This window comes from Hypanus sabinus, unplaced genomic scaffold (genome assembly GCF_030144855.1).
Source record: "Hypanus sabinus isolate sHypSab1 unplaced genomic scaffold, sHypSab1.hap1 scaffold_80, whole genome shotgun sequence".
Lineage (NCBI taxonomy): Eukaryota > Metazoa > Chordata > Chondrichthyes > Myliobatiformes > Dasyatidae > Hypanus > Hypanus sabinus.
In genome coordinates this window covers 1,075,423-1,082,390 of record NW_026781651.1, presented here as the reverse complement: position 1 = coordinate 1,082,390, position 6,968 = coordinate 1,075,423, and the positions used below count along the sequence as shown (strand labels likewise).

Sequence of the window (6,968 nt, the reverse complement as noted above, 5' to 3'; positions counted from 1 at the left end):
CCAATACTGGAGAAAATACCTTTGTTCAGACATATGAATATTAAAAGGGATGCGAGTGTGGGTATCAGAAAGCTGGAAAATGACGCGGAAGAAGCAGTAATGGGGGGAAAAGAAAAGGGACGAACTGAATGAATATTTTGCGCCAGGCTGCTCTGTGGAAGACTCCAGCATAATGGCAGCGAGAAACACGTGTCAGAGGGCATCAGTGAGAGTGGATGTTATCACCTGGAGAAGGTGCCCGTGAAGCTGAAAGGTCTGAAGTTAGATGTCATCGGGACCAGTTGGACTACACCCCATGGTCCTGAAAGTGGTAACTGGAGAGTTTCTGTAGGCACTCCTTCACGTATCATTATTTACATACAACAGCTCCATAGCAAAGAAAGCCCAGCAGCGTCTCTACTTTCTGAGAAGGCTGAGGAAAGTCCATTTCCCACACCCCCATCCTCATCACATTCTACAGGGGTTGTATTGAGAGCATCCTGAGCAGCTGCATCACGACCTGGTTCGGAAACTGAACCAATAATGATTGCAAGGCCCTGCAGCGGATAATGAGATCAGCTGCGAAGATTATCGGGGTCTCTCTTCCCGCCATTACGGACATTTATACTACACGCTGCATCCACAAAGGAACCAGCATTATGAAGGACCACAAGCACCGCTCCTACAAACTTTTCTCCCTCCCGCCGTTTGGGAAAAAGGTACCGGAGCATTCGGGCTCTCGCGACCAGACGATGTAACAGTTTCTTCCCCCCAAGCTATCAGACTCCTCAATACACAGAGCCTGGACTGACACCTTACTGCCCTATTGTCTTGTTTATTATTTATTGTAATGCCTGTACTGTTTTGTGTACTTCATGCTGTCCTGGGTAGGTCTGTAGTCTCGTGTAGTTCTATTCTGTGTTGCTTTTTACGTAGTTCATTCTAGTTTTTTGTACTGTGTTATGTAACACCATGGTCCTCAAAAAGTAGTCTCATTTTTACTATGTACTGTACCAGCAGTTATGGTCGAAATGAAAATAAAAGTGACTTGACTTGATATTCGAGAATAGATGCTGATGACTGGAGAATTATGACTGTCACTCCACTCTGAAAGAAGGAAGTTAGGCTGAAGAAAGGACAATAAAAGAAAGATAGCCTGACTTGAACGTGATAGATAACTCAAAAGATTCCAAGCAGTTTGAAGATCAAAGACAGTTGAGGAGAAAGGGAGGAGATTTGTCAAATAGATCATCGTGCGGTACGGTGATGCACTTTGGAAGAAAGGATTAAAACGTCTCTAAATGGAGAAGGTTTTCTGAAATCAGAGGTGCAAAGAGACCTTGTGCAATATTCCCTGAATGTTTACTTCCAGGCTTAGTCAGCGGTAAAGGAAGGCAAATGCAATTTTAAAATTCGGTTCAGGAGGGGTAGAATATATAAGCAACAATGTAATGTTGACATATGTCCGTCATTATAAACCTGATTCTGATCCCGACCTTTATCCCCAACAATGGAAATCTCCTTCAGTTACGATACTGACGGCAGTGTTATCGCTCCACATTCACGTTCTGACGTAACTGTGTTGAAACAAATTCCAAAGCTGTCGAATTATACTATTTGTATTGGAATGATGAATCACCTTTTCCATTACCGAAAATAAGTACAACCATCACTTCAGTTGTAGTGCTACGGTGGGTGCAATGAACATTAATGGAGCTGCGATGGCCGAGTGGTTAAGGCGTTGGATTTGAAATCCAATGGGGATTTTCCGCGCCATGTTCGAATCCTGTTTGCAGCGCTCAAACTGCAGCGCCAGGGAATAGAAACCTCACTGCCAATAAAAATTTAACATCCTGGCTGCTGTCTGTGTTCAGTTGACAACTACGTACCAGCCGGCAGATTTAGAGATTTTCATTGTGCAACTTTCATTTCTATTACGACTCTGACCAATCCCCCTCTGGGCAGCATAAACGCTTTGTAGTTTGCAGCTTTCCCGACTTGGAAAACTAAAAGAATCAAATGCAGAGAACGGATATTTCAGCGTCAGTGTAAAGAAGTGGACTTCATCCTTTCACTGAAGTGGGCAGCACGGTCTCTGAACGTGAAAAGCTTTCGCCGGTTTTATATCACTCACTGTACAGACTCCCCATTGCTCTTTTGTCCAGCGAGCGACCCCACCTATTGCCATAGACAAATCGGTTCGCTGACCTTCCGTCAAAATCACCCTCGCCAATTGTCACTGAGCGGTGTAATTGTCCGACATCAACAAATCTCGTCAAATGACGTGCAACCTACCTAGCTCCCATTCGTGTATGCAGATGTCAATCCAACGTGTTATCCAGTTGCGGAAAGGGTTTCACCAAGTGTTGTTCCCTCCCACAGACTCTGACTGCTTCTGCCTCCCAAAATCCAAAACTCAGTACAATGTCCCATTATATAACATTAATATCAATATGCTTCTGATCGAATCTGGGGGCGCTGTCAGGGCGTCGAAATAAAGGCCGGCGACAGAAGTTTATCTCCTCTCACCTGGTGAGACGGTCGAAGATTTGGTGGAGGTGACCGGCCGACTTTTGACCGGCAACTGCTGTATGGGGGGGGGGGAGGATTGAGAATAAGTCTGGGCCAGCCTGATCTTACTGAATGCCGGGGCTGGCTGAAAAGGACTAGACACTTCCCTTCTTTCTGTTGTCTGTCTGTTTAAAGAAAAGGAATACGCAGGCCTTTGTTGGGCCTGGATGCTCTCCCGTGGATATAATAGTTCGCAATCTATGGCATCAGTTTGCCTGAGGAATCATTTCCAAGCCTGAAACTGGCACAAGAATTATATCCATCTTTTGTTAATGACGCAGAATTGTACAATTTATGCGTTGAGTACTGTCTGTCTTTTCGAGCCTGCAATGATGCTGCAAGATGTTTCATTGTACCTGTCCCTCACCGTCCCTATGCACACGGCAATAAACCCGACTGGACTGACAATACTCACTGAGATTTGAGCAGTGATGACCCCGGGCAGATGAGTCAAGGTGATGTCGGCAAACTGAGTGAGTAGGACCAGAATCCAATATGGGAAATGTATGGTCACCCTCTTCTACAGAGAGACAGCGTCTCTGAGTGGATTGAGGTGCAGTGAGGAGTGAAGAAGATCAAACCTACATTGTATCAATTGCAAGTTATTGCCTGCAAGACCTCGCACAATTATTTCCAGCTTTATTGAGACAGCACCTGCGATATTTTTCTCAATGTCATGTTCTGCTCGTATATTTTGTGATTTTATGGTGCTGAATCAGGCGGATGCAGGTTAAGCATAGACAGGAATCGGGTTGTTGTGGAAGCAAGTTAATACACAGAATAATTTAAAATAAACACATTAAATTATAGCAGGCAATCTCTTAATTCCCTGACCGGGAATCGAACCCGGCCGCGGCGGTGAGAGCGCCGAATCCTAACCACTAAACCACCAGGGAAGATGATAAAATTCTGACTAAAGCAGTAGACAACTACCAAACCAGCAAAATATGAAATGAAACTTATAGATGAATAATAATGAATAAATGTGATAAATATTGTCACGAATCTACTGCTCAGCACTTTGTAGACCGCGTGCTCACCCAATGCTTCAGGTCTCTGGACTCTGAATGAATCGGTGGGAAGCACTCGTTCTCCAGTGTCTTTATAAAGATGGTGACATTCAGATTCTCTTATGAGTCCTGGGTCATTTTTGTTTCTGTCCATCGCCTCAAACCAACTCAGTAGCCGGCCCTCCGATTCCCGTGACATTGTTGCCGATACATCTGGTGTCTTGTTCCTCACCCTTCGCCTGAGTGGAGGTAGGAGAAAGAAAACCAGACGTTCAGAATGCCCGAAATATGGTCTGGGGGTGGAATGGTAGGCTTTCCTGATCGTGCCCTAACAGTGGTCGAGAGTGCGGGAGCCGCTGGTACTGAGTATGACGTGCTGATGACAAATAAGCCTAGATTTCTTCAAATAAGCCTGATAGAAACCCCGCAATGATTTGAAAGTCCTCAGGGTAGGCAGTTCCTTGTTTGCTACCCGCGGCACTCAGTACATGGTTTGCTTGCTTAACATCTGCTCTGGCGGTTTGTGAAGTGCCGTCCGGATCAATGAGGAGAACCTCTCGGTAAGCAGCACCGACAGAACTCAATCATTGGATGTTGTGATTGGGGGAACAAGGGTGCGGCAAGACCGCTATGTATGGAGAAGGTGAAGATTTAGTCATGAAACGTTACCGCACAGACCCCCCTCCCCCGCACCACAATACCTTCTTATCTTCCCCGAACGGTGGACTGAGAAGCCTTCCGGCTGTTCCACCGAACTGAGCATGTCTCCATGAAACAGAGAAGACAGCTGCCCCTCATCTCCCTCCGAAACTGCAATGTTGCGCTTACGTAATGCATCTTGTTTTCAAGTCATTAGCCTTTGGCTAACAAGATGCCGGTAGAGGATGCTTCATAGCCCGGCGATTTAGTCTGGCTTGAAGTCTTCCGAACCGACTTCTTTTCCGGCAATGGTAATGGCTGACCTTCGCTGATCGCTGAAAGGTGCCGCACCTGCATTCCCGAGAGTCAAGTCCACCTGGTCCTTCAGCAGCTCGTTAAACTGCCGATTAATTTAGACAGATCAACAGAACATTTCTTAAAGGGAAATTAGGGGTTTCAGATTGCAGTGACAGTAGTTCAAATGAAATACATCCAGACATTTTGCGAGCTGTCGCCAATACGTCGCGTGTATCGCCAGTGCCATCGTGGATATTTGGATTTATAAACAAATCTCAAAGTCGCTAAAAACTTATCAATAATGTAGACATCCCTCTCTTACTTTTGCCTACAAAACGCATCACCTCGCAGATCATGGTTAAATACGACCTGTCTTTGATCTGTACAGCAAATGGAACAGCGATGTATAAAATGCAGGCATTGAGTCTAACAGCGTTGGTGGAAGAGTTACAGGAGGGGATGCGGGTGTTGGGATCTGTCAGCATTTAGACAGGCAGAGGCTAATTTGAGGTAATCAGGTGGTTCCTAAAGTTGTAAATGACATCAGTGTCGGTGGTGTCTTGGACAATGAAGCGGATAGACCAACTTAGAAAGTGGTCAAGGATTGGCAGGTGGAATTTAATTTGTCAAGATGTAGCACTATGTAAAGTTAAGGCAGGGCAGTTCTTGCATAGTAAATGGCAGGACACAGGGAATATAGCAGAATCGGATAACCAAGCCGAAGGATGCATATTCGCTGAAACCGGTTATACACGTAGAAAAGACATAGGAAGGATACCATGAGACTGGAAACATACCGGGAAAGTTTCATGAGAATATTTCTTTGAAAACTCGATTATTATATAAGGATAGTTTGTGTAAGCTGAGAGATTTCTCCTTGCTGCATAGGACGCCGAGGGATGACATTCACGACGGTCACAGATAGACGTCAATATGTTTGTTGTGATGCGTCTAGTGTGATAGTATAGTGGGTAGTGTTTGTGGCTCTCACTTTCGGCGAAGAGAAAAAGAGAGCTGAACGTGTAATTCTCTCCCTGCCAGCGCATAGCCTCTCCGACAGAAAGCCTCATGTAGTGTCTACTCGCTGGCGACGCAGGCAAACTGAATTACTTTTGGACGCAGGCTGAACTACAAAGGACAGGGAGGACGTCTGGCTCCTGTACACGTAGCTCACAGGACCACCGGTGCGTGGACACGTCCTGGTGCTCGTGTACAGATCCCTATGGGCAGCGTCGGGAGAGACAAACGCTATGGGATTAGCACGGACAGCAAATCCGGAGTGGAGCTCCTTACCGGCTGAACGTCACAGAGCGGCCTTGCGGCAATATCCCCTCACGCTTAACTGGGTTGAACTGCATTTGCCACTTCTCAGCCCAGTTTTGCATCTTATCAATGTCCCATTGTAATTTCTGACAGACCCCCACACTATCCACAGCACACCCAACCTTTGTGCCATCATCAAATTTACTAACCCATTCCTCCACTTCCTCATCCAGGTCATCTATAAAAATCACAAAGACTTGGGGTCCCAGAACAGATCCCTGAGGCTCTCCACTGGTCACCGGCCTCCATACAGAATATGACCCGTCTACAACCACTCTTTGCCTTCAGTGGGCAAGCCTGTTCTGGATCCACAAAGCAATGCCCTTTTGGATCCCATGTCTCCTTAATTTCTCAATAAGCCGTGCACGGTGTACCTTATCAAAGGCCTTGCTGAAATCCAGATACACTACATCTACTGCTCTACCTTCATCAATGTGTTTAGTCACATCCTCAAAAAATTTAAATCAGGCTTGTAAGGCACGACCTGCCTTTCACAAAGCCATGCTGACTATTCCTAACGATATTGTGCCTTTCCAAATGTCAATAAATACTGCCTCTCAGGATCTTTTCCATCAGCTTACCAACTACTGAATTAAACCTCACTGGTCTACAATTTCCTGGGCTATTTCTACTCCCTTTCTTGAATAAGTGAAGAACATCTGGCAACCCTCCAATCCTCCGGAACCTCTCCGTCCCCATTGATGATGCAATGGGTCGGTATGATCCCGAAATTAAAGGGATTACGTGTGAGAAGCGTTTGATTAAATGTGGGTGCATATTATTGACAACTACATAATATTGAAAGACTGCGAGAGTATGGATGTGGTGGGAATAATTCACCAAGTGGAGGGAGTCTAGGACCAGACGGCACTGCCTCAGAATACAAGGGCGCCCCTTTAGAACAAAGATGAGGATAAAGTTCTGCCATCTCGGGAACTCATTGCTATGGACGGCTGAAAAGGCGGACCAATTGGGTTCTTTATATAGCAAAAGTTCCTGATCAGTCAGGGCATCAAAGGTCACAGGCAGAAGGCGGGAAAATGGGGGTTGAGGGAAATAATGAAGCAGCACAAGCAACAACAAAGGAGTCAATAGCCCCCCCCCCACCCCCCAACGTTTCAGCAAAAATCTTCAGCGCCCACCACCCAC

The 6,968-nt window shown here is 45.9% G+C and overlaps 1 non-coding gene across 1 annotated transcript; it reads right to left on the bottom strand.

Annotated features, from left to right (window-relative positions):
* Positions 1-3,375: 3,375 nt before the first annotated feature.
* trnae-cuc (transfer RNA glutamic acid (anticodon CUC)) lies at positions 3,376-3,446 on the bottom strand. The gene has a single exon. It is a non-coding gene; the product is annotated as a tRNA-Glu (tRNA).
* Between the last annotated feature and the right edge of the window lie 3,522 nt (positions 3,447-6,968).